The sequence below is a fragment of the Psammomys obesus genome, unplaced genomic scaffold (genome assembly GCF_907164565.1).
Source record: "Psammomys obesus unplaced genomic scaffold, mPsaObe1.curated_primary_1811, whole genome shotgun sequence".
Taxonomy (NCBI): Eukaryota; Metazoa; Chordata; class Mammalia; order Rodentia; family Muridae; genus Psammomys; species Psammomys obesus.
This window is the reverse complement of record NW_026585742.1, coordinates 15,751,772-15,777,114: the sequence shown is the minus strand read 5'-3', so window position 1 is coordinate 15,777,114 and position 25,343 is coordinate 15,751,772. Positions and strand designations below refer to the sequence as shown.

Genomic DNA, 25,343 nt, shown 5'->3' with positions numbered 1-25,343 from the left:
CTTCTTCTTCTTCTTCTTCTTCTTCTTCTTCTTCTTCTTCTTCTTCTATCAGATTCAGGGTATTTGATCTTATGATGAGGTCTTTAATCCACTTGAAGTTGAGTTTTGTTTGGGGTGATAGATATGGATCTATTTGCCTTCCTTAAAGTGAATACAACTATTCAATTTGACCAGTACCATCTGTTGAAGATTCTTCTGTCTTTTCTCTAATGTGTATTTTTGGATTCATTGTCAAAACTCAGGAATCCATAGGTATGTGAAATTATGTTTGTGTCTTCAATTTGACTCCATTGACCAATGTGTCTGCTTTATGCAAGTACCATGCTGCTTTTATTAGCATAGTTCTAAAGTAGAACTTGAAATCTAGGACAGATTATTTTATTATTCAGGAGTGTTTTAGCTATCTTGAGGATTTGTGTTTCCATATGAGGCAGAAAATACTTTGTTTAATTTTGGGAAGCATTATGTTGGCATTCTGATGAGGATTGTGCTGAATACATAGATTGTTTTTGATAGGATAGCAATCTTTATAATATTATACTACTGATCCATAAGCATGAAAGATCTTTCTATCTTGTGATGTCTTCAGCAACTTTAATGTCTTGAGTTCTTATTATACAAGTCTTTCACTTGCTTGGTTAGAGTTCTCTCTCTCTCTCTCTCTCTCTCTCTCTCTCACCTGGTATGTGGACACACACACACACATTATTGAGGGCATTGTATAGGTACATTTTCTCTGATTTCTTTCTCAGCCAGTTTGTCATTTGTATATAGCAGGACTACTAATTTTTCCTGTGTTAATTTTTGTAGCCTGATACTTTACTGAAAGTGTTTATCAGCTATAGAAGTTTTCTGATGGAATTTTTTGGTAGTTTTATAGATAAAACACATCATTTACAAATAAGAATACTTTTATTTCTTCATTTCTTATTTATATCCCTTTTGATGACCTTCAGTTCTCTTCAGTATGTGTCCTACAAGACATACAACCTCAGGAGTAAATGGCCAAAACAAAATGGACTTGATGGTATTTTTATCGACATTTTATCTCTTATAGCTTTGTTTGGACATTTTTTGTCTTATTGGTTTTCGTTTGTATGTTTTGGTTTCTGATTTTGTGGTTTTGTGGGGGAAAGAAAGTATGTGTTTCTGTTGTTTCTTTTTAGAGAGAAAGAGAGGGCATATAGTTGGTGGGTAGGTGGGGAGAATCTGGAAAGAGTGGAGAGAGATGATCAGAATACACTGTATAAAAGCAAATGGACTAGTTTCAGTGGACTTGGGGAGGGGCATTCATGGAGAAGAGGGAGGGTAGCATTGGGAAGGGAGGAGAGAGGGAGCTACAGGGGGGATACAGAGTGAATAAAGTATAATTAATAAAAATTAAAATAAAAATATTTTAATGAGTGAGCTATCCCAGAAGCAGAAAGATGCACACAGTACATACTCACTCATATAGACATATAATACAGGATAAACCTACTAAAATCTGTACACCTAAAGAAACTAATCAAGAGGGAGGACTCTTGCTAAAATGCTCAATTCCTATATAGAAAGGCAAAGAGGATGGACATCAGAAGAAGGAGAAAAGAGGGAACAAGTCAGGAGCCTGACACAGAGGACCTCTGAAAAGCTCTGCCCTGCAGACTATCAATATAGATACTGAGACTTATGGGCAACCTTTGGGCAGAGTGCAGGGAATCTCAGGAAAGAAGTGGGAAATAGTAAGATCTGGAGAGGACAGGAACTCCACAAGGAGAGCAACAGAACCAAAAAAATCTGAGCACAGGGGTCTTTCCTGAGACTGCTATTCCAACCAAGGACTATGCATGGAGATAACCTAAGACCCCTGCACAGATGTAGCCCATGGCAATTCAGTATCCAAGTGGGTTCCATTGTAATAGGAACAGGGACTGTCTCTGACATGAACTGATTGGCCTGCTCTTTAATTATCTCCCCTTGAGGGGGAAGCAACATTACCAGGCCACAGAAGAAGACAAGGCAGCCACTCCTGATGAGACCAATTGACTAGGGTCAGAAGGAAGGAAAAGAAGTCCTCCCCTATCAGTGGACTTAGGGAGGGGCATGCATGCAGAGGGTGGAGGAAGGGAGGGATTGGGACGGGAGGAGGGAGGGAACCATGGGGGGGGATACAAAGTGAGTAAAGTGTAATTAATAAAGAAAAATAAAATAAAATAAATAAACACAGTTTTCAATGAAAATTAAAAATATCCCTGAATTAGTCATATTATTTATAGATTTTGAAAATTACTTCAAGTTTAAAAAATAATACAAATTTTTATGAATAATACATTAACTAATATTTACACAGGCATCATATTTTTGCATTAAGTTTAATATTAATTGTTTTTTATCTCCATTTAATCTATTAAGAATATTTCCATGAGTCTCAGCATCTGCATTGATACCCTACTGGGTAGAGTCTTTCGGAGGCCCTCTGTGGTAGGCTCCTGTCCTGCTCCCTGTCTTCTCCCTCTTCTGATGTCCATCCCGTTTGCCTTTCTGAGTGAGAATTGAGCTGAGACTCAGAGCCAAACTTTGGGCAGAGTACAGGGAATCTTATGAAAGAAGGGGGAGATAGAAAGACCTGAAAGGGACAGGAGCTCCACAAGGAGAGCAACAGAACCAAAAAATCTGGGACCAAGGGTCTTTTTTTGAGACTGATTCTCCAAACCATTTCCATGAAGGACCATTCATGAAAATAATCTAGAACCCCTGCACAGATGTAGCCCATGGCAGCTCATCTCCAAACTGTCTTCCTAGTAAGGGGAACAGGGGCTGTCTCTGACATCAACTCAGTGGCTAGCTCTTTGATCACTTCCCCTTAGGTGGGGGGCAGCCTTACCAGGCCATAGAAGAATACTAAGAAAGACAGTCCTGATGATACCTGGTAGGCTAGGGTCAGATGGAAAGGGAGGAGATCCAAACCCATCAGTGGACTGAGGAAGAGGCATAGGAGGATAATAGGGATGGAGGGTGAGATTAGGAGGAGATGAGGCTAGGGGCTACTGCTGGGATACAAAGTGAATCAATTGTAATAAATAAAAAAAAATGTATGAAAAAAGAATCCCAATAAAAATAATTCTTAATAAAAAAAACAAAAACAAACAAACAAAAAGAACATTAAAGAAAAACTGAAAACCCATAGTTAATATGAAGGATTCCATTCTTTTAATAATGTTTAATATTTATCCATAAAATTACTGTTTAAGCCATAAAGTTCTTACTGCTCTTAAATGCTGTATCAACACTGTCTTACTGATTGCCTTGCTGAATCAGATTCACTTATTTTAAGGTCAGAGACATAACGTTTCTATAAAGTAAACATACTTTGCCATGGATTAGAGCATCTTCGACTTTTTTTTTAATGACACTTTTCATCAGAGAAATCTTCATACAACCCAGTTATAGGAGTATGTAAGTATATAATTCAAACATCTACTAATTAAATCTTGACTGAATATCTTCAAATTTTTTCAACATTGATTGATAGCTTGACTTTGTAATCACTAATCCCAGGGCCTATGAAATAGCTCAGTGGATAAGAATGCTTGCCACCAAGCCTAATGACACAATTCAAAACATGGGACATACATGTTATAAGGAATACTTCCATTTAACATGTTATGACATACATATATAGGCATGCACACATACATACAATACAACACATACATACAAATAAAAATATAATATGTATAAATATAAAAATTTATATATATGATCAATAAGAAAATTGCTGAAAATTCTTTCCTAATGTTAAGCCAAATTTCAATTTCAGAAATACAAACAGCATTTTTTTTTATTTTATTTTTTTATCAGTTACATTTTATTAACTCTGTATCCCTGCTGTGTCCCGATCCCTCATTCCCTCCCAGTCCCTCCCTCCCTCCCTCATCTCCACCGTGCCCCTTTCCAAATCCAGTGATAGGGGAGACCTCCTCCTCATTCATCTGATCCTGTTTTATCAGGTATCTTCAGGACTGGCTGCAAAGCTCTCCTCTGTGGCCTAACAGGACTGCTCCTCCCTTGGAGGGTGGGGGGGCCAAAGAGCCAGTCATTTGAGTTCTTGTTAGAAATAGTCCTTGTTCCCCTCACTATGGGAAACCAATTGGTTACTGAGCTACCACAGGCTACATCTGAGCAGAGGTTCTAGGTTATATCCATACATGGTCCTTGGTTGAATGTCAGTCTCAGAAAAGACCCTGTGCCCAGATATATTTGTTCCTTGTGGAGCTCCTATCCTTTCCCCATGAGACTAACTCCCCTTCTTTCTTATGATTCCCTGTACTCTGCCAAAGGTTTGGTCATGAGTCTTTGCTTTGAAAACACTGCTAGTTAAGTCTTTCAAATGCGCTCAGTAGACTCCTGTCATACAGCATTTTTTAATTTTAAAAATTTCATTCTTTGAGAATGAATATATTTTCATGATGTCCACCTTTAACCCACATATTCCTTGTAGACTCATCTCCAAGTCCCAGTCCTAACTTCATGTCTTTTTGTTTTTCATAACCTACTAAATCAATCAGTGCTATCTATATGTGGATTTTGGGTAACCTACCAGGAACTACTGCCCTGAAAAAAACTGACATGCTGCACCCCAGCAATCTTAGCTGTCAGGTGTCCTCAGCAATAGGTGGGGCTGCAAGAGTCTCTCCTTTATTTAGGCTAGAATATTCCAAAACCACTGTTTCTTTCTTGTGTTATTTTCAACACAGGCAGGAAACACAGAGCATTAAACGTGATTAGCAGGTATTCTACAACTGAGCTACATCCAGCGTTATTGCTATGTTTCAAAAACTCACTCTTCTGGTACTTAATGAGTGAATTTGGAAGCAGAGCGGCTGGGGGAAACTCACGGGCAGACTCTTAACAGTCCATATTCAATTTATCAAGTGATCTGTAGATAAATTGGTAGTTACTTCATTTACTTGTAGCTATGATAACGTAAAGTGTGGAAGAAGGAGTATGAGGTTGCTGTAACGTTTCTGTCCACAGCCAGGAATCAGAGTATAATGGATGCCCATGATCCACTTGCTTTCTCTTTTTTATTCAGTCCATGGAATAGGGCTAAAGTGTAACTGCCATCCTCTTTAAACAACTCTCTGGAAACACAGTCACAGATGTACACCTACCCTTCTGTAAAGACCAATGAAAGACCATGAAACTTCTGCAGGAGGGTTAGGAGACTACTCTATTATTTATTTACATGGATGTGTTATGTATGTTACATGTACATATTTGTGTAGATGTGTATAGATGAGTGTATGTATGTAGAGGCCAGAAGCTGACAACTATGTTTTATTAAAATTTTAAATTTTATTTATATATTTATTTAGTAGAATCACTTTGTATCCCCAATGTAGCTCCCTCCCTCATCTCTCCCAGTCCCACCCTCCCTCTTCTCCCCTATGCCCTTTCCCTAGTCCTGTTATAGGGGAGGACCTCCTCTCCTTCTATCTGACCCTAGCTTATTAGGTCTCATCAGGAATAGCTGCATTGTTTTCCTGATCAAAGAGCCAGCCACTGAGTTGATGTCAGAGACAGCCCCTGTTCCCCTTACTAGGGAACCCACTTAGAAACTGAGCAGCCAACGGGCTTCCTTTGAACAGGGTAGGTCTAGGTCCTCTCCATGCATGGTCCTTAGACAACTACCTTTTTGAAAAAAGGTCTCACTGGACCTGGGACTCACCAATTATCAAGGCTGGCTGACTTCCCTCTACATCACCAGTACGAAGACTGCTGATAAGTGCTAACAAGACTGAATTTTACATATGCTCTACATATCTAAACTAGGGTCCTCATTCTTGAATGGCATTTACTTTGACAACTAAGCTATCTCCTCTACTCTGATAGCTTTTTTGTTTTATCTATCTATCTATCTATCTATCTATCTATCTATCTATCTATCTGTTGTTTTGTTTTGTTTTGTTTGTGCAGTCAGGCTGTCTTAGAACTTGCTTTGTAAGCCAGGTTAGTCTCAAACTCCCAAAGATCTGCCTGCCTTATACATGGCTGGGGCTTTTAAAAATATAGAATTTTTATGTGGATACTTTGAAAACCTGTACTCCATTAAGTATGAAATTTAAAAAAGGTTAATTTTTTGATTCTTCAAACTACCTAAGCTAAATGAAAAGATGAACCTAACCAGACCCATAAGAGAGGAGATTGAAACAGTAATCAAGAGCCTTCTCACTAAAAAGAAAGCACAGGCCAAGATGGCTTCACAACAGAATTCTATCAGACATTGAAATACCTATAACCAGTTCTTCTTAAATTACAGAGAGAAAAAGATAGACACACACACACAGAGAGAGAGAGAGAGAGAGAGAGAGGAGAGGGGATCATTACCAAACTGAATGCAGCCAGTATCACTCCAATACCCAAAAAAATAAGACTACAAAACAAAAGAAAAACAAAATTACAGAACACAGTTAGACATACACAACCTGATGAACATATATATATATATATATATATATATATATATATATATATATATATAAATCTTAGCAAACTGAATCCACCAGAAGCAAGTTGGATTTATCCTAAAAATGGAAGGGTGTTTCAACACAAATATATTAAGTAAGTAAATCTTAAAGGGAAAAATCACATGACCATTTCAATATCTACAGAAAATCCTTTGAGAAAAATCTAACAAGCTTTCATGATAAAAGTCCTAGAGGAAGAAATGTTGTGAACATATCTCAACATAATAAAGACTATATAAAACAAATCTACAGCCAACATTATTCTAAACAGAGAAAAACTTGAAGTGATCTCATTAGGCAGGGCTGTTCACTGTCTTCAACGCTTTTCAGGACAGTGCTAGAAGCACTAGTTATAACAATAAGGCAAGAAAGAGAAATTAAGGGGAAATAGGAAAAGCAGTCAAACTATCTCTAAGAGCATATGGTATGATATACCAAGAGACCCAAAATATTAACTAGGAAACTTTTACAAACAACAACTTCACTGAAAGTGGCAGAGTATAAAACCAACATACACAAACCAATAGCTTTTCTATGTACCAACAACAAACACACTAAGAAAGAGATCATGGACCATTCTCAGATACAACAGTATCAAAGACAATAAAATAATTTGGAACAAAACTAACAAAAAAGGTGAAACACTCTTACAATAAAATAGGGTGGGGTCAGACTGAAGGGGAGGAGGACCTCCACTATCAGCGAACCAGGGGAGGGTCATCAGAGCAGAAGAGGAAGGGAGGGAGAGATTGGGAGGAGATGAGGGAGGAGACCACAGCTAGGATACAAAGTGAATACATTGTAATAAATTATTAATAAATTTTTAAAACTTCAAATAGCTGAAGAAAGACATTAGAAAATAAAGACACCCAAGTTTATGAATAGAATATTGTGAAATTGATCATCCTACCAAAAGCAATTTACAGATTCAATGCAATCCCAATGAAAATTCCACGATATACTTCAAAAAATATTTTTTAAAATACTAAAGTTCATATGGAAGGAGAAAATACCCTGAATAGCCAAAGCAATTCTAACCAGAATCATACTAGAAGGGTTACCATTACCAACTTCAGAATATATTACAGAACTATAGAAATAAAATGAAAGTGGTACTGACATAAAAACAGACATGCACATAAACAGAATAAAAAAGAAGATTGAAATATGAGTATACTTAACTACAGCCATCTGATATGAAAAAGAGGCAAAAACATTCACTGGAGAAAAAAACAGCATATTCAACAAATGGTGATAAGAAAACTGGATATACAAACAAGACAAAAAAGAGATTACACTCAATAATCCTGAACAAAAATTAGATCCAAGTGCATCAAATACTCAATTTGAACCTAAATATAGGTAGAAGAAAATATAGGTAGTGGCCTATGAGATATAAGTATGGAAAGCACTTTCTGAACAGGACTTCATTTTCTCAGCAATTAAAGCCAACAATTGACAAGGTGAACCTTATAGAATTAAAGGCCTTTGTTCAGCCAAGTAAGCAATTAAGCAAGTGAAGAAATCCAACAAACAGGAAAGAATCCTTACCTACAAAACATGTGACAAAGGATTAGTACCCAGAATATACAAAGAACTCAAGAGACAAAGCATCAGAGAAAAAAAAATCAACAAACTAAAAAATAGATTAAGGCTTAGGATGTCAACGCTAGTTCAAAGCCCATGCTACTGAGACATGTACCAGGTATATGTCTACTTTGCAGAAACCTATTCCATCATTTCACTGCTGTTCTAATCACAATGAGGAGGAAAAGAAACAACAATTTTTCAAAAAGTGAATGGATAATGGAGATGTGTACATACACACAATGAATACTATATTCATTTGTAAAGAAAAGTAAAATAATGAAATCTGAAGAAAAAATAAAATCTGGACCTAAAATAGATTATATTACAGAAAAAAAAAGATATCATATGTGTTCTCTCAACTGAAGCTGATAAAAGAATGTGTGAGAGAAAGAGAGAACCGTTAATATCATGAAGGAGCAGAGTGAATAAAAGAAATAGAAGATTAGTACACCTGCTCCGATAGTGACCCTGAAACATGACAAGTAAAATATATCAATGAAATCTCAACAATTTGATTACTTAAGGAACACCAGTATAATAACAATCCCAGGTAACATTCTAACATGGCTTGGAAAAATTTCTCAAGGTCCATAACCCTAGAAGAACAGCTAAAGGCAATCAATAACTCCTGAGAGAATCAGTTTTTCCTAGAGATGAGCTCCCTAGCTAGATATGTTATCCAATCCAAAGTGGTCAGCTCTGAACACATGTACATAAGCAGCACTTAATGAGCAAAGGATTCTGAATGTTTCTATCTGTAGCAACTATAATCAAAGATTTAAAGAGTTGGGGGTGGAGATGTTCAGAGAATGAGCTGCAGAGGGGGAAGGGTGGATACAAATGATGTAAATATACTACTTATTTTAAAATTCACCCAAATATTTAATTTTTTAAATAAAAATGAGAATTAGTTTACTGGAGCTACCAAAACAAAATCAGAGAACCTGGATAAATAAGCCTGACCAACTCTATGACAGGCTTCATTTTCTTTCTAGATAGAACAGGTCTAAGAGTTACAGGAAGAAAACCACAGAAAAGGGGAAACAAATCAGAAGCAGCCAAGATATCTGGCCTGGGAAAGATAAGGTCGTTTAACTACCAGTTTGAAAAACACCTAAGTCCTAACCAGAGTCACATAACCTCCATGGGCGCTGGCCAATCTAAATTGAGGTCACAAAGCCTCCATAGGCACCAGCCAATCCTAATCAAGGTCACGTAGCTACAGCAGGAATTCCCCTTCCTGGCTTTAAAGGGGGTCTTTGAGCTACCTTCAGGGTCACTGCCATGTTGTAAAGGTGATGACATTATGCATGCTGGACTTCTACATAATAAACATCCTTTGTTGTATACATACTACTTGAGTCTGGACTTGTTCATTCAGCATATTCCAGACCCTAACATCTAATGTATTGGCCAAGAATCTGCTGAAGCCCCATGCTCAAGTAGCAGGGCATTTAAAGGGAACCTTGGACTTTCCCACCAATTGGTTAAGTGAGTTAGGAGGGGCGCCACATCAGATATATTGGTTTATATTTTGTATTTCTTTGTGCCTACATTCTTGTTTCTTGTTTCCTTCTGCAAAAGGAGTTAGAATTGGCCCTCGGGATTAATGGACACGCTGGAGACAACCCAGCCCAAGGTGGCAGAAGATATTCTTGCCATCTCTTTGGGAGAACATGAAAGATCTCCCTTGGATTTGGCTTTAGGAGAGCTTGGAAGTTTTCAATTGGTTTGTCCCCACCACCACCACCCCCACTTTGGGAGAACTTAAAAGGTTCTGATCTGGTTCTGGGACAGCGTGAGTCTGAAGGCTCTGAAGGATCTCATCTGGTTTGGTTCTAGGAGAACTGAATGGGTAACTACAAAGTTTGCCTATGTAGATCCAGTTGAAATACACATGGTCCTAAGACACTTATCTACAGAATATGGCATAATTACAGATTATAACATTCTGTTCTATGTTGATGCAGTTTAGAGCAGATAACTAAAAAAGACAAAGATTAACTGAAAAGTGCTGAATATGGCATTTAACATGTGTAAGCTTATTATGACAGAGAATTCCAAATCCTAGCAGTAGCTCCCCAAGGTCTCTAAGAAGATTTGGATACAACAACAGATGACTTCAACTCTGGATTGTGGTATGCTAACCATGGGGCAAGAATGCCCCAATGCCTTGCCTGCTGCTAAGGCCTAACCTGAACTGTGGACAAAACTGGACACCTGGAAAGTCATTGTATCACATTGCTGAAAATGAGGTAAGGTCAGTCTCTTCTGTTCGTCTTCCATATAAACCACCTCTCATCTTTTGTGCCTGATGGCCTGACTGCCTCTATGATACTTTGAAACCACAAGAGCTTTGGAGAACTATCTAGGTGGTCTGTCCTTTTGATTAATACATAGATTCATTTAGGTTACAATTTATCCTTCCCAGGTCTCTGATCACATTGATGGCTAAGCCTATAATAGCTTAACAACCAGAAAACATACAGTTAGATCCACTGTTCGTTTATTAGTTGATTCATTGGCTAGTTAAAAGTGCTAGGTACTAAATATTTTGTTTAAAAAAGCAAACAGGTTTGCCTTGCTCAAAGGCTTCATGTTAAAAGGTAAACAGATTGCAATGTAACTTTTTACTATTCCTTCATTTTACTATTCCTTCATTAATACTCCTAGTAATCAACCACCTGTGCCTTGAGGTGACTAACTGGATAGAAAAAGTATGAAGTTTATGTAAGTTCTGAGCATTTGAAGTTTAAATTATGATGGTCTAAGAAGATGTTTCAAGGTTGGTAAACGAAAGTTAAGAAGAAAAGCCTCTAAGAAAGGGTTTGAGGGTATAAAAGGTATTTTAAGACCGGTAAATACAAGTTGTAAAGTACTTAGAGGTCTAATAAAGTGTTTTAAGGTATGCAAATATGAGTTGTAATGCTATACAAGTGATTTAATGAATAATGTTTCAGATATCTTTCCTCCCTTTATGCTATTGTTATACTTATGTTGTTATAAGATTTCAGAAGTTCACAATTTAACACTGATCAATGGAGTTCTGCTAAGCTGATGGAGCACTGGTTATTACTATCTACTCACAAGTTCAAGATTTTAGATTCTGTTTGGTTGTCTCCTGAATATAGACTTAAAAGTGCTTCTCATCTTGCTAAAAACATCTCTGTCCAATGTGTATATCTCTAAGAAAAAAAAAGGTCATGCATGTTAACCCAAAGCTACAGCTTTTAACAGGTCTCAATGGTATGAGTCTACTCATGCTGTCTTATAGGCAACTGTCAACTGTTTTTTCTAAACTATGAATCTCAATGTATGGTGACACTAATATACTTCTTTTTATTAATTAAAAATCATAGGAGCTTCAGTAAATCAAAAAGTCATAAAACCTGGCTCTGGTGCAGCTCAAACAAACTCCAGATACGTACACTCACTTGATCTTGAAATGGGATTTTTTCCCCCCTTGGTCTTGGGATTCTTCACATTCTCCAAATACTAGACAAATTTTAATTTCTGTTCCTACTCTCTATTTCTCTTAGCAGATTTTTATTTGGCTGATGGACTCCATTCAGGATTACCTATGGATCTCGAGCTACTGAGATCTGGACTTGCTGAATGTAAAGCTGATGTAAAGCAGTCAAGCCGATGTGATTGCTCCCTCTCTCTTCAACTGGATCATTAATCAGATGCTTCTGATAAATGACCCATTGCCTAGCCTTTGACTAGCCTATCAGCCTTCCTGGGCCCTGATAACATCGTCCTAATGCCAGCTGGAAAAAGTTACAAAAGAGAAAAATGTCATCCATTATCCCACCTACCACGCTGAAATGCTATGTCAAAAAAAAAAAAAAAAAAAAAAAAAAAAAAAAAAAAAAAAAAAAAAAACTCTGGCATAAGAGACAAATGGCTACCTATTGATATACCAGAAAACAGGTCCTTAGTTCTATTTCTCCTGGTCATGCTTTGTGCCCCTTGCATGATAATGCCTAGTATTAGAAAAAAAAATTTAAAGATCAGGTCTCCACAGTACAACTCATGGTGATAAAGTCTCAATACTGCCCTTGGACCCATCTCACGGAGTTTTGATTGAATCCTATTTGAGGAGAGAATGAGAGAGCCTGACCAACTCCATAACAGTCTTCATTTTCTTTCTAGACAGAACAGGCCTAAGAGTTACAGGAAGAAAACACACACACACACACACACACACACACACACACACACACACAAAAGGGCAACAAATCAGAAACAGCCAAGACATCTGACCTGGGGAAGATAAGGTTGCTTAACTACTGGTTTAAAAAGCACCTAAGTCCTGACTAGCCTCCACAGCCACTGGCCAATCCGAATCAAGGCCACACAGCCACAGTATGAATTCCCCTCTTTGGCATTAAATGGGGCCTTTGAGCTACTCTTGGGGTCGCTGCCATGTTGTAAAGGTGGTGACCCCAGCATGTTGGACTTCTGCAGAATAAACATCCTTTGTTGCTTACATGATACTCAAGTCTGGAGTGTTTCTTTCAGTATATTCTGGACCCTAACAAAAGTACCACCATATTCTTTTAATTAATAGTGGTATAGAATATCCTATCTCTCCATTTGCTATCAACTTCCTTATGTTTAAATTGAACCTTTTAAAAAGTGCATATAAATAGATCATGATTTCCTATTAAGTACAATCTACAACACTCTATATTTTAATGTTGGTACAATGTTCTTTTAAAATGTATACACCTTACCCTTGTTCATTCAAATGCTGATTCCCCCCCACACACACACACACTCTGGTTTCAATCCAGATATTGCATTGTGATACTTATTCTAAGCATCCTGTCTCAACTTTGTGTAAACAGGCCAAAATAAAGCAACTAGCCACAATGTTGAGCAATGGGAGGAACCAGAGGGCAGGAAATGAGTGGGAGGAGAAAGGGCAAGAGGAAAGCTAGGAGAGCAGAGCTGGAGGATAGATCTTGGAACGACATGGAGAATGAATCAGACCTAAGATTTCACAAAAAGCAAGTATAATGGGTAAAATCTAAATGTTAGAAAACTGTGAGGGCTTGGAGGTTTAAGAGGGAGTAACTATTGCCCAGCATTGTGTTCTAGGTTAACTAAATGAACCCAGTCTCTGTGTGGTGATTTGGTTATACAGCTGTTTAGGATTAATAGCAAACTTTACCAGAAGATAGATCAATAGTAAATATTAATTGTCACTTAGAACATTTTAATAATTGAATTTTGAGTCCTCGTTCCCTGCACTGATTTGGGATTCCTGAACCCTGAATTCTAAGCAGAACTTCAGGTAAAGAATCCTTAAGTCAGTTCACCCACCCCTTGTCAGCTATACTCTTACCTATAGGTCCAGGACTGTGTGGAGGTAGAACCTGAAACCCTAGAGACTACTAGAGTCAGTCTCCTTCTACAGACTGCTCCACTACCAGCCACCTCAACAGCTGTATCTGAGGATCTGGGTCTATTTTTAAGTCTGAACCCTGAGTTCCCAAGCCAGAACTTCAAGAATAAAACCCAGAGCCAGGAGGCAGGAGCCAGGTGCCTCTGCCCCCCACTGTTCAACACACTAGCAACCATTAAGCTCCACCATGTGGAGCCTACTTAAAGATGTCCAGAGTTATTCTGCAAACCAGAACTTCAGCTTGGAATCTAAACCTACATCTAAACTGACTTAGGAAGAAACTGCCTGAGCCACCCAGATGCCCAATATCAGCCACAACTCTTCACTGCCAGTCTCTAGAACCTCATGGAGCCTTACTCAAAAGAAACTCCAGAGACATAATAATCAAAACAGTACATGTACTGAAGAAAGAATACTAAAAGCTGAAAAAGACCAAGTCATATTTAAGGCAAGTCCATACGAGTAACACCTCACTTTTCAGTGAAGACAGACTATTTAATAAAAAGTGGTCTTAACAAAACCACCACATATACAAAACAAACAAAAACTGGAACAATGTTCAGTTTTAAATCTCAATGTTAATGGTGTCAATTGCCTAATATAAGGACACAGGTGAAAAGACTGGATTGGAAAACACAAGTCATCTTTTTGCTGTCCCAAAGAAATACACTTTCTTTGTGTGTATTTCTGTTGTGACAGACAACACCTTAGGATAAAAGGATAGAACAAGAAGATTTAACTATTTTAATATTTGACAAGATGGAAATGAACCCAAAGGTCATTAGACAGGATAGGGAGGAACATCACATACTCATTAAAAAAAAAATCCTTTAAAAGAATATTACAACTTGAATACTTATGTACTGTCTTAGAGTTTCTATTGATGTTATACAACAGCATGGCCAAAATCAATCTAAGGAGAAAAGAGTTTATTTCATCTTACAGGGAAGCCAGGGATGGAATTCATGGCATGAACCTGGAGGCAAGAACTAATACAAAGGTCATGGTGGAACACGATTTACTGGCTTATTCAGGCTGCTTTCTTATACCATCCAGGACCATCTTTTCAGGGGTAAAAATGCCAACAATGAGCTGGATATTCCCACATCAACCATCAATCAAGACAATGACCTTCAGACATGTCAATGGGCCAGTCTGGTTCAAGAATTTTCTCATTTGAAGCTACCTTTCCCAAAATGACTCTAGTGTATGTAACACTGACATAAAACTAGCCAACACATACATCAAGTACAAGTATATAATTTCTTAAAAGAAATTATATTTAGATCCATTTGGATCTAAAATCACATACTAGACTGTAACATATTAAAAGTGGATGACTTCAATGCCTGACTCTTACTAGATAAGTCATCCAGACAAAAAGTAAATATAGAACCTTTGGATTAAAAGCATCTATTTTAGTTTGCATCATATTGCTGTGATAAAGGAAAGCAACTTGAGGAGGAAAGAATCTACTAAATCACAGTTGATTAAGAGAAGGAAGTTGCCTGCCCTTAGAAGCATTGCAGGTGTTGCTGCTGTGTTACATATGCCTCAGTAGGTGGGAGAGAGGAGAGAGGCTATATCTACACTGTTATGATGTTTGAACATGTAAATGATTAGTAGCATAACATTCCCTGAAAAAAGCCAGCCAGTCTGGCACTGAAAAGGCCCCAAGAGCAGGGAGCAAGCCAGAGTCCCTACTTGGGACTGGGGACCCAGGGCAGGAGTGAGCCCAAAACAGAAAATACTTGCATGGGGTCACTCAGGCAGGCTGGTCTAGGAATGAGCCCGAAATGACCACCAGACCCATGCCATGAGGACTAGACAGGGAGCTAGTCTGAGATGGCCACCAGTCAGTCAGGCACTACACAGGCCTTGGGGGAGCTGCAGACGATGGCCGAAATGACTCCTACCTGGCACAGTAATGCACCAGTAGGGCATGGCACTTCTGAAACCACTCCTGAGATAACCCGAGACAGAGACCCTGGGCATCCCTAAGAAGAACAAGAACTGGAAAAATGAAAGAAAAACAGTAGGAGGAGGGCACAATGCAGTAAGGCAGAGCTGGAGACTTGAGAACAGTGAGAAACAGGCTGGTGTGAGAAGCCAATGATGTCACCTGGGACCATGGTGGGGTCCTGCCTGTGCTGCCACAGAGGGCCACATCTGAGTCAAAGGCCTAGCAGTAGCTAAAGACTGTTACCACCAAAGGACAGGAAAATGTCCCTGGTCTAGGCTGCTGCCTGAGGACCTGTTGATGCCTGAGGGCTGTACAGAAATGGTCCCACCCCTCACTTGGGCATAATACCACTGAGAGTATGAGCACAGAAGAGATGACACCACCCCAACTAGCTGCAGTACTTGGGAGAATGCTACCCCACCTACATTTCAGAAGATGCAGATGAGCCAGCGCTCAAGGATACAAGATGGGAGAGCTGGCCCTACCACTTGGCTCCATGCGGTGGTGTGGATAAGGGAGAGATACCCTCCTCCCCACTCATCCCTCACTACCTGTAGCAAAGCGGAGACCTAGCCCTGGAGTCATGGGAGCAGGAGAGCTGTCCCTGCTCCTCACCAGGCCCAGCACTCCAGGGCCTGCAATTCGCCTGGGTAGCAGAGTAGAGCTGACCCTGCTGGTGGGGACATTGCTGAGGGCATGCCACTTGTCTGCCATGTGGTGACATGAGCCAAGAAGAGATGACCACCCCCCTCCACACACACACACACACACACACACACACACACACACACTCCTTGCCACCCCAAATCATCAAGTGTAGAGATAGCCCTGGATATGGGGGTCGCAGGTGAGCCATACCCAAGGGCATGAGTATGGGAGATGCAGGCCTAGCTCGTCTGCTATGTCGTTGTATAGGCAGGGAAGAGATCCCCTGTCTTCCCATTTACCCTCACCACAGGAAACAGAGAGTGGGAGAATTGGCCCTGGCAAGGTCCTGAGAGCAGGATAGCTATCCCTGTCCCACACTTGCTACAGCACTTTGGAGAACAGGCCCTGCATCTCACCTGGGCAGCACAGTAGAGCTGACCCTGATGGCAGAGGTATAGGTGAGCTGGACCTGAGGATATAAATGGCCCTGAGGGTGTTGAGCATGAGAGAACTGGCCTCTACAGTTTGTCTCCTGTATCATGTTCTGGGAAAGGGAGAGATGAACTCCCCCTTGCTCCTTGCTACCTACAGCAGGCAGGAGAACTGGTCCTGCCCTTCACCTGGGCAGTGCAGTAGAACTGATTCTGGATGTAGGGGTTGCAGGTGAGCCAGCAGCCTCAAGAGCAGAGTACAGGAGAGCTAGCCCTGCCTTTTGTTTGCTGGATAGTGATGAGAGAGAGACACTCTCCTTCCCTCCCTTGTCCCTCCATACCTATGGCACACAGGCGAGCTAGATTCAGGGTCATTAGAGTGGCAGAACTGGCCATGTCCCTCACTGACTGCAACAAGTGGGAGAGCAGGCACTGCACCTTGCCTGGGCAGCAAGGTAGAGCTGGCCCTGGTAGCAGTGGGTTGGCCCTGAGGCCATGAGAGTGGAGGAGCTGGAGGGCTGACCAGCTCAGATACCTCTCAGGCCCAGATCCACTGCTTTGAATTGGTCCACTCCAATATCTACCTCATTGATAAACTACTGGAGTGCATGAAGGAGCTAGTCCTACAAATCCAAAACTACAGGATCTCCATTATATAGGGCAACAACAAGATATCTGTAAGGAGTCCCAGTGAGGTTCCAGTAGATAAAGTAGTAGAAACCAGAGGCCTCATATCAGACAAACAAGTCATTGCAATGAATATTTACAAGCAAAAAATTGTGGACAATAGGGTATATTGTAAAATATTCTGGGACACATTACAGTTTCCACAATTTATTTTTTCTTTTGGGTAGGAGACTGCAAGGGTGAATGAAGGGTGAATATTAGGGAAGAGGAAGATGAGAATTGGGGTGCGTAATGAGAATTTCACAAAGAAACAATAATTAAAAAAAAAAAAAGAGAGAAGGAAGTCAAGGCAGGAATCTGGAGTAAGGAGCTACAGCAGAAAGTATAAGGAGCACTACTTACTGACTTGAGCCCAGGGTTCATGTTCAATTACCATGCTTATCCCTCCAAGGGCTACCTGTCCAGAGATGGCACTACCCAAATGAAGTAAATTATTTAAATGGACCTATAAGACCTACTGAGATAGATAGGAGTAATTTAAAATATCCCAACTAGAAAAAGCCCAGGGCCAAACAAATTTAGCACAAAATTCATCCAGACTTCAAAGAAGCACTAACACTCCTCAAATCATTCATAAAACACAAAATAAAGAAATATTTCCAAATGTTTATTATGGAGGATTTACTTTGATGTAAAAACCAGTCAAAGACAGAACAAAAAAAAATATAGACCAAAAAATTTTAACACAAAACTTCACAGTAAAATAACTGCAAATTATTTTATTTCATGAATTTATGAATACATCAAAAATTCACCATGCTCAAGACAGCTTCATCATAGAGATTTAGGGATGGGTTCACCATATATTAATCAATAAATGTAATCTATCATATAAACAGACTAAAAAACAGAAACCACATGGTAGACTCATTAGATGAAAAAAAGGTCTTTGACAAAATCCAACACTCCTTCATGATAAAAGTCCTGGAGAGAATATGGATGCAAAGGAAAACCTCAACATAAAAAGACAACTTACAACAAGCCCAGGGAAACATTCTAAAAGAGAAATGTGTAACATATTTTGCTAAAATCAAGAAGAACAAGACAAGGTTGTCTACTCTCTTTCTCTCTCTCTCTCTCTCTCTCTCTCTCTCTCTCTCTCTATATATATATATATATATATATATATATTCAATACAATACTTAAAGTCTTAGCTAGAGGAATAAGACAACTGAAGGAAATGAAGAGGAATTTAATAGAAAAAGAAAGGAGTCAAAGTATCTGTACTTGCAGATGATACCATTTTACACATAAAAGATACTAAAGACTATTCAGAAAACATTAACAGCTGATAAACACTTTCAGCAAAACAGCAGGATACAAAATTAACATATAAAAATCTGTACTCTTCTTCTATACAAATGACATATACACTGAGAAAAAAAATCTTTCACAACAGCCTCAAAAAACAAACAAACAACACTTGGGAAACCACCAACTAAGGGAGGAAAAGACTTGAATAACAAAAACTCTTAAGACAGCAATTCTCAACTTGTGGGTTGCAACCCCTTTTTGCAAAACTCTATCACCAATAATATGTGTTACGATTCATAACAGTAGCAAAATTACAGTTATGAAGAAGCAAAGAAAGTAATTTTATGGTTGGGGGTCACCACAAACATGAGGTACTGTATTAAAAATTAACAGCATTAGGAGATTGAAAACCTCTACCCTAAGACACTGCAGAGAAAAAAATGAAGACATCGGAAATTTAAGATTTCTCCAAGCTCATGGATCAGCAAGATTAACATTGTGAAAATGGCCATCCTAAAAAAACCAAGTTACAGATTCAATGTAACCCCAATCAAAAATTCAACAAAATAGCTAACACAATTCTCCAAAGAAATATTTAAAAATATTTTTTCTTTTCTTTTTTATTTTTTGTTTTTCTACATTAATTTTTTAAATTTTTAAATTTTTTTATTTTTTTATTAACTATAGTTTATTCACTTTGTATCCCAGCTGTAACTCCCTTCCTCCCTCCCTCCCAATCCCCTCTCCAAGTCCAGTGATAGGGGAGGTCCTCTGGGTAGAGTCTTTCAGAGGCCCTCTGTGGTAGCCTCCTGTCCTGTTTCCTGTTTTCTCCCTCTTCCTAAACTTCATATGAAAAAAAAATAAAAAATAAAAAAAGTCCAGGATAGCTTAAAAAACAAAACAAACAAACAAACTATTGCAAGTATCACCATCCCAGATTTCAAGTTGCACTACAGATCAGTATAAGCAAAATAGTATTGGCATAAAAACAGATATGGTGGTCAACAGAATAAAACTGATATCCCAGATCTAAGTCCAGACACATCAGACACATAATTTCTTTTTCTTGTGGTTTTGATTTTTTTTTTTTTTTTTTTTTTGAGACAGGGTTTCTTTCTCTGTGTAGCCATGGCTGTCCTGAAACTCACTCTGTTGACCAGGCTGGCTTTGAACTCACAGAGATCTACCTGCCTCTGCCTCCCAAGTGCTCTGATAAAAACTGGGTGCCACCACCGCCCAGCTAGACACCTAATTTCTAACAAAGTAAGCAAAAGTACAAACTAAAGAAAGACAGCATCTTTAATAGATGATTCTGATCAAACTGGATAGCTTCATGGAGAAGAATGAATTAGAGCCATATCTCTTACCCTAACAAAACTCAAATACAAAGTGATCAGGGACTTCAATATAACACCTATTATCCTCAAATCTGGTAGAAGAAAAAAGTAGAAAAAAAATGTCTGAACTCTTTGGCACAGGAAAGGACTTTCTCAGTAGAACACTGATAGCACAGGCATTAGACTAGCAATTAATAAATACACCTGCCAGAGGGTTAGTATATAGAATATACAAATAACCAATAAATCGGAACATTAAAAAAATTTTCAATTAAAGGACGAGAAACAGTCGTCAAAAAATGAAAAACAAATGGTTGGGAAGCATTTTTTAAATCTTCAACATACTTAGCCATCAGAGCAATGCAAATCAAAATAAGTACTCTGAGATTTCATCTTACTACAGTCAGAATGCACAACAACAACAATAATAAAAAATACAACCGATACTCTCAAGGATACCTGGAAAATACAACACTTATTCATTGCTGGTGTGAGTATAAACTGGTACAGCCACTATTTTTAAATCTACCATATGATACAGTTTATTGTAGTACAAGTTTTGGTTCTGTCATATAAATATGTTTTTGTTTTAATCACAAGTGTGGAATGCAGCAATCTACAGCTGTTATAGTCTTGTGAGAGGCAAGTGATCTTTGTCAGCTGGAAACTGCCTTGTGCATGGGAGCACGGGTTTTGCCAGCTGAAAAACATCCTGGTGCTGACTCTGAGAAGATATAATAGGTGCCAAGAGAGACAGAGACAAAGAGACAGAGACAGAGACAGAGGAAGAGAGATGCTTCGAACAATGCTTCAAGGACATTGCTGCTGATTCTTGCCGCTGTTGTCGTTTGCTGTTTGCCACTGCTGCTCCTACTGCTGCTGATCCTTATTGCTGCTTCTGCTATTGCTGAATTGCTGGATTGATGGTTTGCTGGATTGCTGGGTATCCTGATGACTAAGAGTGGAATCACACAAGAAACTGTAAAGCAGTCTACATCCCCTGTCCCTACTAACCTTCTTTCTTCTCCTACTAGGGTTGGGGAATTAGAAGGGAAGTACAGAAAAAAAGTAGGTTTAAAAAAAAATCTAAGTCTACAGCTTATAACACTCTTAGGCATAATCACAAAAGACTTTATATCTTACTACAGAGATGCCTGCTCATCCATGTTCACTGCTGCTCTATTTACAATAGATAGGAAATGGAAACTGACTAGATTTCCTCAACTGATGAATAGATAATGAAAATGTGATATATTTACACAATGGTATATTATTCAGCTGTTAAGAAAAATGAAATTATTATGAAATTTGCAGGTAGACAGATGGAGCTAGAAACAATCATCCTGAGTTTGGTAATCTATAGCCAGAAAGACAAATATTATGTTTTTATAATATGTTAGCTTTTAAGCATTAATATGTAGGTTTCATTTAGAGTACTCACAGAGGCTAGATAGCTGGTAAAGGACTAAAGGGTAGAATGGGCTCTTCCAAGGAAGCGAAATATAATATAGTGTTATCAACAAATGAAGAAGAGAGAATTAAAAAGGGGTGTGGGAACAGAAGACAGGGTAACGGAAGGAACAGATAACTAACACTAAAGAACTCTTTTAAAAGCCATAAAAAAACCCCTACTTTTCCTAAAATATATGTATAGATGAAAGGAATTTAAATGGAGCTATTATTTAAATAATTGGGGGATGTGATTTCCTACCTAGATATCATATGCTACTAAATAAAAGCTCCAGTACAAGGAAAGAATTACATCGTTTTAAGTTGTTGGTCAATTGGATCCTCTAGTAACCCCCATCCCAACCATGGCACTACAGGCTATTGTCAATGTTATTGGATATTCTGCACAATTTGATGAAAATACTCTATTACTGAAGACACCACATACTTATGTCATAGTACTCAGCTGGAATCACCTACTGGCAAACTTTCATAGTACTGAGAAGTGCTATACATATACTACCAGAGGAAAAAGTTATCTTTAATCATGCACAGCTATGAACCTAAAAGCTACAGTAACAACCTGCCTTGAAAGTATACCCACTCGTGCAATAACACCAAGACTATTATGAGAGAAACCAACTACTTTTTGTTTGGATTTCAAATCTGCTCCACAATATGGAAACCAACCTAAGCTAAGAATCAGGCTAGACAGTTCACAGGCCCCAGGGGAAACACCTGCTACAATTATTATGTTAAATGAACACAGCAATGTACTGACTCTTAATAACATATTTTCATACCCACAGAGTGATACATCACTCAACCCTCAGTAGAGAAGCTTGTTCTTGCAATAGATGGTAATTAACTAATTAACTATGAAACCTACAACTAGTGACTGTCCAGAGAAGAAAAGGCTCTGGAATGCTCAGCCCTAAATAGAATATCTACATTATAACTTCAAGGCTTGGGGATCTACGTGAAAGAGAGGGTGGGAAGATTTGTTTTGATGTTATCTCTTTAAGGCTTGTTCTTCTCTAATGAGAGACAGAAAAAGAGTGGATTCTTATAGGCGGGAAGGTGGAGAGGAACTGGAAAGACTAGAGGGAGGAAAAACTGTAATCATGACATATTATATAAGAATCGATATTCAATAAAAGGGAGAAAGAAAATAAAGTTTGTTCTCTCCTTCCATAGTGATTTCCAAGAATCAAACTTTGGTCATCAAATTTACACATCAAACACTTTTACTTACTGAGCCATCTCATGATCCTCAGTCATTTTCCTAATTCTTATCATTCCAATTAGTATCAATATCTCAAACTTCTAACAACTTATTTTGGCTAATACCAAGCATGTTTCAATGGTATGCAAAAATTCTGCTCCTACACATCTCTATCTCTCTTTTTTCATGTTGTTATTGTCACAGATTATTCTATAAAGAGTAATTATATATAATATGTATTAGCATAGATTTGTAATTAGTAATAGTGCATTTGCATAATCATATATGACAAAATTATAAATAATATCAAAACTACAACAATAGTGACTTTTATCTTTAAATATATCTATTGTTACCAGTATTCTCTATTTTTCTTTTGGTTTAAAGACATTGCTATCTTTCCTTGTAGCCTAATTTTTATTTTGTTTTGCTTTGTTTTGTTTTGGAGGGGTTGTTTGTTTGAGTCAGGGTTTCTCTTTGTAGCCTTGGCTATCCTGGACTCACTTTTTAGAACAGGCTGCCCTTAAACTTATAATAATCTGCCTGCTTCTGTCTCCCTGAGTGCTGGGATTAAAGACACGTATCACCACGCCTGGACCTAAAAGACTCTTTAATCAATATCTGTTGTTGTTGTTAGGGCACAGGTAATAATGCTCATTTTCATCATCACCAATGTTCCACAAACAACAGCTTTGTTTGACATACAATTTTGGTTGCCCTATGAGAGTAGAACCAGAAACTGCAAGATAAGATAAGCAAAAGTGGCACTAATAACAGTACACTGGCTGTCACCGCCATAGGAAAAGCTATGTTGGAAGATTTAGTCTGAAAGTGGCTCCTGAATTTCTGGCTTCCTCTGGAGAAGATTCAGTGCAACACTTGCCAGCCCTAGGGATTCATCTCAAGACTGGACTATTCTTGGGTTCAGAAAACATGAATCAGTTACCATCCAGGGTGCTTGGGGATACTCTGTCAGAGTATATAGAGTAGTAAATGGACACAAAATATCATCATCATGGTAAGAGGAAAACTTTCTAAGTTTTACTCCCAGATGGACTGTTCTATTCCCATAACTCCACAAAGCTAGTGAAGAATTCCATAATGTTTGCTTCTCTCCTTTTCTGACACATATAGAAGAAAAATTTACAATACCTCATGGCATATAGACTGGGATAAGGACACATGAGAAGATGCTGAGGACCCAATGGACCACAGGATGCAAAATTCATTGGGATTAGCAAATAAGCAAATCTGCGACATTTCTAAAGCAAGTGTAGCCCTGTGACTGACAAGACACCACAGACTGCCTTGCTCTCAGCTCTCATCCATCAACTGTCTAGAGGCAACAGAGAAAAATTACAGTTGACTCTAGATACCATGAAGCCTGGCATATTCTAGCAGTGAAAAACTGGGAAAGGCAAGGACTTTTAGTTATGAGAAGAATGTAGAAGCTTAAGCAATTTTAACTAGAAAATTAAATCATGAATTATACGGTTAAATCGAAAAACACAAAACAAAATAGTGAAAGCTGCAAGAAAGAAGCCTGAAAAGACTTGAAGGGTAAAACCATGAAAATGATAATTAAATCTCAGTAGAGACTCTTTTAAGGCCAGGAGGACATGTAATAATGCATTCCAAGCATTCCAAGGCCTAACAATAATTGTCAACACTGTATATCTAAACTTTACCTCTCAGAATTGAAAATAAAGATCTTCCATAAAAAAAATTCATGACCACATTATCAAAAATATTTAAAGAAATCCTATACATGAACAAACAACACAAACACAATTATATGAGTATTTATGAGACACAATAAAAGAGTAAATAAAAATAAGCAAATGATAATTTTTTAAAAAAGCCAACAGGAGCTGTCTCCACTACCTGACTCCATACCCAGACTTCCCATGTCTCCCTCCTGGGTCTAGCCTAGTGAATACCACCTACAAACCTAAAACTGTTTTCCCAAAACCCACTGGATTTAGCTTGGGTCCCACAGCTATTGTCCCAGCCTGGTCTGGCCACTGACAACTTACAGCTACCACAGGGTACAAAATCCCTTGCCTAGGCCTAGTCACACCACCTTCTCCTACATCATAGCCAACATCTAGGCTTCTGCTAGGAACTGCCTACCCTTTGCACTCTACTACCCCACTCCATACCCAGACTTGCAATACTCCAGTGAATATGCTCCACTAGCTAATACTTGTTTGTTTTTTTTGTTTGTTTTGTTTTGTTTTGTTTTTGTTTTTGTTTTGAAATCCACTAAATCTAGCCTGGGTCCCACAGCCAGTGCTCTAATCTGGCCCTGCAGCAACCAACCTCTAGGTTCCCAAAAGGTCATGTATCCTACGGCCCTATTTACTACTCCTCCTGCACCTTAGCTAATGTCTCAGTTTCTTCCACCAGGATCTCTCCTACGGGCATCCACTCACATGACCTTTTGAATAATCTCCATCACCACATTTCATATCCACAGACCCCACATCCTCCTCCAGAGACAACCTTGCTCACTAACTCTAACCTTTTCTTGAGCATTTTTCTGCAATCTGCTAGGTTCTGCCTGAGTCACACAACTAGTACAACAGCCTCCTCTGGCTTTCCCTACCCTCACTGCAGAACAAGAAGCACATCCTGTATACCAACCAGCCTAACTCTTCTGTCCACCTGATTCCATTCCACCCAAGCTATTTCCAATCTCTACACCAGCAGTTCTCCACACTCCTAATGCTGCGATGCTCTCATGTTGTAGTACTCCCACATAATGAATTTTAAACATTTGTGTTTTCTGAAGGTCTCAGGTAACCTCTCAATCCACAGGCTGAGAACTGATGGT

General features: G+C 38.6%; 1 protein-coding gene and 1 non-coding gene across 2 annotated transcripts in view; one reads left to right on the top strand and one right to left on the bottom strand.

Annotated features, from left to right (window-relative positions):
• Nucleotides 1-25,343, bottom strand: part of LOC129670528 (DNA repair-scaffolding protein-like) — a gene marked incomplete at its 3' end in the record, with an annotated part of 244,997 nt that overhangs the window by 108,754 nt on the left and 110,900 nt on the right. The window lies entirely within an intron of this gene.
• Nucleotides 15,020-15,147, top strand: LOC129670629 (small nucleolar RNA SNORA17). The gene has a single exon (XR_008719239.1). It is a non-coding gene; the product is annotated as a small nucleolar RNA SNORA17 (small nucleolar RNA).